The sequence below is a fragment of the Dermacentor andersoni genome, chromosome 11 (assembly GCF_023375885.2).
Source record: "Dermacentor andersoni chromosome 11, qqDerAnde1_hic_scaffold, whole genome shotgun sequence".
Lineage (NCBI taxonomy): Eukaryota > Metazoa > Arthropoda > Arachnida > Ixodida > Ixodidae > Dermacentor > Dermacentor andersoni.
Window position 1 is genome coordinate 27,530,330 of NC_092824.1, and position 8,640 is coordinate 27,538,969.

Sequence of the window (8,640 nt, forward strand, 5' to 3'; positions counted from 1 at the left end):
AATTAGGGTGTGAGCGGATTGTAACTAATTTTTAGAGGTTAAAAGCAGTTTCACTCGTATCTTGTGGACGGAGCTTGCACACTATTCTTAGATTGTCACCGTATATTGAATGAGGCAACGAAGGCTTAGTAATAAAATGACTTAACAGAAACAAAAGAAGTTTGAATAGACTGAACAGCGAAAACGCGCACGAACGAAATTTTCCCAACCACACCTCAGCCAGAGGTGATGCTGTTTAACATCGAGGGCACGTTAGAGGTCCTCTGGTGGTGAAAAATAACTCGTATTACCCCACTATGGCATCCCTCACGGTTAGACAGGTGAAAAACCAGAATTTGTTCATTCATTCTTTCCAAATGTGTCGTGTGCCATAGCAGACGGTAGATTCCTCAGTCACCTTGAAGGCGAGGTGTGGGGTACTAATGGCCGAAAGCCTCCCGCACCTACCGCAGAGGGTGGAAGTGCCATCAGCCGGGTGGTGGTACTGCGTTTTCCAATGGTCAACACCGGTGGTCCCAGAAATTCTACAACAAAAGACAGATATTCACATGAACACGGATTCCTGAGGTAGTAAACAGCGGTAGAACAAAGACAGTAGCTGAAGCCAACGTTTCGGCGAGGGGACGCAAATCACAAGGACCAAGCCCCTTGTGAAAACTTTAGCGTCCAGAATCCTTCAGGCACACACACATATTTATCTAAGGCAGGCCACATAATGCCACTTATTAGATCGAAATGAAAAAGGTATTCTGCAAATTTAGACGGCACTCTTCGTCCACCGGCACCACCACTACTTCTATATCATGATAGCAGAAATATTGACAAAAGTTAGGGAGGCAGTATTATAATAGACAGTGTATATTTCCATACCTACTCGGGTATTAACTAAACACTCGTTGGGCCGCGTGGCAAATTACGTGCACAAAACCTAACCCAATGAACTCCAATATTCGCTGTCAAAAAGATGGTATGATGGGGAGGACCGGCAAAGGAGACTACAGGTTGTTGTCCTAAAGCGAACATTCCCTGATTCCCTTCCCAATACACCTGATTTTTGTTGCACAGACCCGGGAAGGCGGAAGCCATTGCGTACCAAGGAGCCAGGCTTCTCTGCACGGTAGGCTCATTTGAAAAGAATATGTACTGTAGTGTGTAATATGCATGTGGCGCTGTGCGGACTGCCACCGCTGCGGCGCGAGACCCGAGCTCGGGCTGCTGATGCGAACGCCTAGGACTCGCGATCAAGGGCTACTTGCGATCCCGCGTACGTGCTGCAAAAAACCCCTTTTCAGTACTTTTATATGATCAGTTACAGGGAGGTATTATTTATGAGAAAAACGAAATGGTACGATTGCACAAATTCATAATACGATTGCGCCTTGACATTTCTGAGTATATCGTAACGGCAACCTCCACCTGCCGAACGCTGAAAGCTGCTGATATGGTGCCCATTTCGGGCAACAGAGCTAATCCTCCCAAGAAGAAATTAGTGAGTACAGGCATGATTGTCTCACGGGAAGCCAACCCTGTAGCCTCTGAGTTTCGTTTGAATTCAAATGTTCTAAATGTGGACTCACTTGGTGCCACCTTCTATAATGGCTGATGCTTCATCCATGCCTGTGCCGCTTGCGCTGGGTCTTGCGTAATCAATGCTGCTGGTGAACCCCTGGTGCAAGTAACTAGTGCTACCGTTGTCAGTGACACCTGTACGGTACAAATGTACAGTAAGGTTTTCATTCACCGCTGTGCAAGGGCAATTCATAGGAAATTATTATTTGATTCTTTCAGATTGTGCGAGGCAAGAAGTTTTTATTCGTGGGGTAACCCTACTGCAGTGTTTCCGAAGTTGAAGCTTTTCCTATCTTCAATACTATCTTGAATGCATCCAAGAACTTCGTGCGGTGGGGATGCCGAGCACGATCTTAATTATCATGAAGATTATTACGCTCTATCTCATACAGCGGACACAAAAAAACAGTGTCCGAATAAAGATGGGACACGTCAGTTTCCTTTGCGTGCAAGCGTTGATCCAGTATATTTCCTGGATTATCTAATAATAAACGCGTTAGATATGTCTTCGAGGTCTTGCGTTTAGCTCAACTATTACCAGCACTTGACATAGCAAGTGACAGACGAGGGCAAAAAACTATTGAAAGGACACATTTCTGCTCAGAGATTATAATCTTTTGTTTGAAGCGTGATAATAAATCCTTGACCTCCTTGATACGTACATGCGTCAACCAACGACGCTCTCTCCCTTTAGAAATCGGTTATTGTAAACCCATTTGGCGACTGCTGTGGCTGAAGTTCCTAAGCACAGGCGGTAAGGAATTCATATTTAGCAACTCATGAAGAAATGAAAGCGGTTGACCTCGCCAAAGTTGACCTATATGCCAACAGTAGGCTACAGGAGAACTTTCAAGATGAATGCTCAATGCATATATGTAAGATTCGTGTTGCAGAAAGCAGATCGGCTTGGAAAGAAATGTGGAAGTGTTTATTCGCAGGACAATGCCGCAAAATGGTGCAACGGAAAGCGTAAGAGTGAGTTAGAAGTGTGGACTGTGTGGATAGCGCTGCGAGGAGTGTAGTTAGTGGCACAGCCTGCCTAAGTGCACAAGAATTGCGGGAAAGTGAAGAAAAGGAAAATGGGAGTAATTAACAGCTGACAGTACGGCAGAAACCTCCTCAGGATGGGAGGAGATTCCCTATAAAGCAATGTACGGAAATACCTTATCTCTGAATGCAACTTTCTTTGCAATCTGAATTGGAGAAAGGCTGCTAAGAACGATAATCGCGTTAGTACACCCAAATGCTCAGCATTTCGCCTTTGTATGTGACAAAATAGTGTTAAACGCGGATTCGCAACCAGGGTGCTAAAGATTTGAGTTACTTCCAACGAACTACAGTGCGAGGTAATAGGCGTAATCTAAAGAAGTCTTTTTTATAGTGCAGCCTAATTACTTTTGCTAGACACGCCATTAAACTCTAAACGTGCATCAGTCACTGCTTTAAAAGAGGTTGCATAGATACCGGCAGAACGAAAAATGCTTGATGCATCCATAGAATGCTAATCACCTTACAGAAAAGAACATTTAGTTTCGAAGACCGTTCTATCAGCAAGGCGCACATTATCGTGCTAAGAAAGTGTTATAATTTTCAGACGGTGTTACACTTATTCAAAATATTTGGGAACTATGCCGCCATCGGAAGAGCCAGCGGTTTCCGCAGTAGGACTTCGACAAAAAAGTGTGCGTTTAAGTACAGAGAATCGAGAGCCTGATTATTGCAAGCACGGCCAACGGGGAAGACGCGAAGAAACTCAAAATATCAGCAGAATACAACTTGGTCGCACTTTTTTCAATGTAAAAGGCAACAAGGGAACCCCGGACGATGTATGCAAAGGCCTAATAAGCGGGCTCTTGCCCGGCACGAGTGAAGAACTTAAGGCGAGTCTTCGCTTACCAGCGAGGTACACAGTCCTCCATGCTCGTATGCCCGGGCAATCGTCCGGGGCCATGATCTTTAACCAAGGACCACACGTTCCTTCTTACGTCCGCTACCAGAGTCTCGACAATCAATGCCGATCCTACCGCAAGTCAATGCAATACTGCAGGACCTGTGGCAACGCGGGACAGTGCCAGGATGTCTTCCCAAGACCATTGCCAGCCTTCTGCTCTAAATGAGGCAAAACCGATCAACTACCCGACGACAAGTTATGTGGAGAAGGGCATGAAACCACAATCAAAGATTGCAGGAAAAGATTGAAAGCCAACCCGCCACCATTCAACATATGACAGCAACGCATGGAGTGGCACAAAGTGAGAAACAGTCGCTGGAACTCAGGCTACGAAGAATTCCGTCATTCAGGAAGCTCAAACACCAGCTTGAGGGACAGTGATGGCAGCATCCCCAAATGAAGTAGATCCAGATCTATACTCCTATCGCCTTCACGATCACGTTCACGTTCGCAGTCGCCCAAATGCGTTAACTACTCGGATGTGGTAAGCGGATCGAGTAGATCGAAAACCACGAGCAGCTTCAAATTCTTGTCGGCCGAAACTATGGCCGTTCAGGCTCTTGAAAATAGGTGGCAAATTCAACAAAGCACGTTGCCAAATCAAAACAATCAACTACAAAGCCAACAGGCCCTCATCGACAAGCTAATCCAATGTCAACATACATAGCAAGAAAACACAAAGAGGCTTCTACAGAAGTGCGAGAAGCAAAAAGATCTTATTGATCAATTGCAACACAAATCTACGAAATTCCAAAAGAACATTGCACAGCCTCGACCCTCACTTCCCGACTTCCCGATGCAGAGGTTGAATCCGTAGATGACGCAAGATTACAAACACTCCGAGAAACTATCATGAAAAGTACCCGCGCCTCAATTGAGGAAATCGTTCAGGCAGTAATAACAAATTTCGCCACAAGTATAGCCAATAAGGTTACCACGCTAGACGACAAGGTCTACGGACTTGCAGCGCAACAGCTAAACTTCATAACCCACATGAAGAAGACCTACATAACAAAACACCACCCAAACACGTCACCAAATGACATTCAGCCCGACAGAAAGCGGCTGCGAGAAAACGGTCGAAGTGCCTCTCGTTCAGATTCACCTACCCGCGAGCGCCGACAGGCAACAGAATCAACCGAAGATTGCTGTCCCTAATCACACGCCTACATATCCGCTCTTGACTCTCTGCATATGGCAGTGGAACTATCGTTTCTATCGACCACGGCATGCTACATTACAAGAATTTGTCAAACAAGACCCACCCGACATCATAGCGCTGCAAGAAACAAATACAGAAAACGTCCGGCTGCAACGGTAAACGCCCACGTACAAACAAAACGCACGGCAATTCTCACTAAAAAGAATCTCACTGTACAGGAAATGGAACCTGTCAATATACCGATCGAGCACAGCTTAATCTAAATCATACCGGAGAAGAAATCGCTCAAGAGCGTATTCGTAGTCAGTGTGTACAGCCCTCATAGAGACCACCTTACAGACTTCGACCACCTTGCCACAGAAATTAAGAAACGCACTGGTGGTCATTAAGTCGTTATAGTAGGGGACTTCAACGCCCCACACTCGGCCTGGGCATACCAGGCCACCACGAAGGCAGGAGCTCGAATGCACGACACTGCACAACAGCAGACTCACCATGTGGAACCACCCACAATGGCCCACTAAAAACAACGAGGATAAGCAATAGTTTCTCCAGAGACACTAACCTAGATCTCACTTTCACGCTAAACGTGCCCTCGGCAGAATGTAGCCAACTCCCAGATACCCTGGGCAGCGATCACCACATCATCCAACAAAGTGACTCAAACTCGCAAGCCCGCTAGGCTTGTAACGGTCCGGGTAACGGAGTGGAAGTCATTCAGAGACGTGCTAAATCGCGAGACCACCATCGAGAACATAGATGAGTGGCTGAAGAAAGTCATCGACATGGTAGAACGTCACACCAAAACAATACAGCTAAATGAAGTAGTATCAGCCGTCCAAACGCCCCTCCTCCACCTCTAAGAAGCCAGAAGAGCTGTCCTCAAGAGATTGAAGAGACAGAAGCTAAACAAGAAATCAAAGAAGTGAATTGCCCTCATCACTTAGCAAGCGCAGGCATACGTGGAGAGATTAAGAAGACAAAACTGGCACGCATTTTGCGACAAACTCCAGGGAACCCTGAGCACAAAGACGACGTAGCATCTCCTGTGCGCCCTTCTCGACAACGACGCTACGAAGACGCAGCAGCGACAGCACCTCTGTAGGCTCGTGCACGACCACGCCGGATCTGAAGAGAACCTCCTCCGAGAAATTCAGAAGAAGCTGTGCGGCTACCCACCCGTGAATACGACAGCATATGACTAAGTATACGGTGGGAAACCAAACTCCGAACTTGACCAACCCTTTACGCATGCTTTAACTCTCTGCAGCGCTGTCGACGCTCACCATAAACACCATCCCGGGCAAAGATCGGATCATGAACAAGCATCTCCTCAACCTTCCGCAGCAGGCTACCGCAGTCCTACTCCACTGCTTCAATGTATGCTGCGAGAAAGGAGAGCTACCGGCTGCCTGGAAGCACTCGGAGATCACCTTGTTCACAAAACCAAATAAACAGCTCAGCCTCGAGATATTGCGGCCAATTTTCCTTACCTCGTGCGTAGGGAAACTTTTCGAGCGTATGATACACAACCGGCCAACCTCATACCTCGAGGAAAATGGATATTTTCCAAACACCCTTTTCGGTTTCAGGCAGAACCTGTCAATGCAAGATGTCTTCCCTCTACTCAAGGAAGACCTCATCGGCCACCTGAGTACCAGAAGCAAATCATCGATTTGAGCCATCGATGTAAAGGGAGCTTTTGACAACGTCAGTCACCAAGTTATCATCGGCAAACTCGAAGACCTGAGCTGCGTGTCTCGGACATACGACTATGCCCGAAATTCCTTACGGGGCGCATGACCAAAGTTGCAATAGACAACCTGCGCAGCGTCAGCTTCCGATTACCGAGAAAAGGCACCCAGCAGGGTTCGGTCATATCGCCGTTGCTCTTCAACGTCGCAATGATCAAGCTACCCGGCCTCCTCGACACGATTGCAGACCCAAGACACGCTTTTTATGCAGACGATGTCACTTTATGGACAAGTGCCTCAAACACTTGAACACAAGAAACGCGCCTACAGGAAGCAGTAGATACAATCGAGAGCTACTTGTACAAATGTGGCCTCCGCTGTGCTCCCGAGAAGTCGGAACACCTCTTCCTCAAGACAAGAATGCGAGGCAGACCACCCGGCTAGGATGAACCCGACCCCAACATCACCCTCAATGGAACGCCTAATAAAAAAGTGGAATCCCTACGAGTGGGATGCCAAGCTCGTCTCCGAGGACCTGGAGCAACAACGATGCCTCGTCGCTAGTGCCAAGGAGGAAGCTAAGGCCAGAGGGTTCTTGGAATGAGTAGGCCTCCCACCAAGAGTAGAACCGGGGCTTACCACGGCATATTGTTTCAAAAATAAAAGTTTATTCCTCCTCCTCCTCCTCCTATGATTCTGAATCTAGCAATGGAATTAAAGGGCGTTAAAGTTTGAGAAGCATAAGGTATTGATACTTTGTAAAGGTTTGTGCTAACAGAGCGAAAGAACTAGCCAAGAATTTTGTCTCATTGCCTTAAGTTTTCATTAAATTTCTTTACGCTGCAGTTGTTGCTTGGCTTCTTGGTTATAAAATAACCAGGAGGTTCGGTGTGAATTTATATAGGCGGCCCCACATTGTATTCTATATCTTCTGCATACGGCCAAAGCGGGATATGCCGGCTGCTCGCAACATGCTATACACCAATAATTCTCACACTTTGCCGAAAACGTTACAGCTCCTCTATGGCCCTCCGGTAGAGAGATCTTATACGCAGCTCTAATTAGACATCACATAGTATATTCGTATTAGAATATTTTCTGTGACTAAATTTGATTCGTTTAAGAGAAAGAGTATCATGGTGGTAGCGCAACGGACTCACTGAGATTCTGCTTGCCAAACGAAATTGTGAACCAATCGACCCACGCCAATCTGAGTTGCGAGTGAATTTATTGTGGCATGGAACTTAGAGTATCGGTTTCTGACGTGACCATGTAGAAGCGTGCATTCGCAATTCGCTCATATGAGTACGTATTCGTTCAAAAACTTGAACTCCATAGATGTCGCGCAAAATCGCATGTATTCCCATCCGCACACACCGAGCGAGAGCAAGGGCAGGAAAGGTAGCGAGGTCAATCAGACGAGCACCCGGTTCGTTACCCTACACTGGGAGTGAAGGAAAGGGGACAAATTTGTTACCAAGGACAGTGATGAAGTGGCTCAAGCGGAAACAGTCTTGGCGGGGCTGGTAACATGCCTCCTCACACGCAATAAGTTTACCGCTGCCACGAAAGACGTAGGGGCTATCTCCCATCAGTGTGGTAATGGCGTGTGACCATAGACTACCTACCATCGACGTAGTAAGTCACGTCGGTTATTTGCCCGTGTTGTGTGTTCCACAGGTGACACCAGGCGGCAGGCGGGGTCAGAAATCCTGCAAATAATAATGGTATCGGTCTTATACACTTCCAACTGTTGCAAAAAAGTTGAAAGCATACTTGATGCGTACAAAGATTACATAAAGCACAGTACTGTTCTGTAAACGGGCGACTTGAAAGGTTTCGCTCTCACTAAAGGCGCACTGCGCTGGCTGGCCTAGGACAAACAACACAAGGGGCAATATCTGGTGCAGAGTACTCGTCCACCGTAGATGAAGCGGCACCTACCTTGACTTGCACGACAACTGTCAGTTCAACTGTTTGAGTACTTACAACGGGTATGATGCCTTCATATGTTGTTCGCTATATAACATGCCTGCCCCACTTGCCACGGCGGCAGAATCCTAACAATAATTTCGGAATAAAATATTTTGCGCCATGTAACATCTTTTTCCTTAATAAAACAGGTTGAAGTATAAGAATGAGTGTGCGTGGATGGTTTCTGCAATTTTGGCGTGTAACTGCGTTCACATTAGAAAAATTCCGATTTGTACACGCCTGTTGTGACTCGGCATCGCGGAGGTGATCGTAGCGTTTTCACGTGAATT

At 46.7% G+C, this 8,640-nt stretch overlaps 1 long non-coding RNA gene across 1 annotated transcript; it reads right to left on the minus strand.

The window, feature by feature from the left end:
- Nucleotides 1-446: 446 nt before the first annotated feature.
- LOC129381602 (uncharacterized) lies at nucleotides 447-8,070 on the minus strand. Its single transcript, XR_011891109.1, has 3 exons — nucleotides 8,005-8,070; nucleotides 1,578-1,704; nucleotides 447-524 (listed from the first exon to the last, which is right to left on the minus strand). It is a non-coding gene; the product is annotated as an uncharacterized lncRNA (long non-coding RNA).
- Nucleotides 8,071-8,640: the final 570 nt, after the last annotated feature.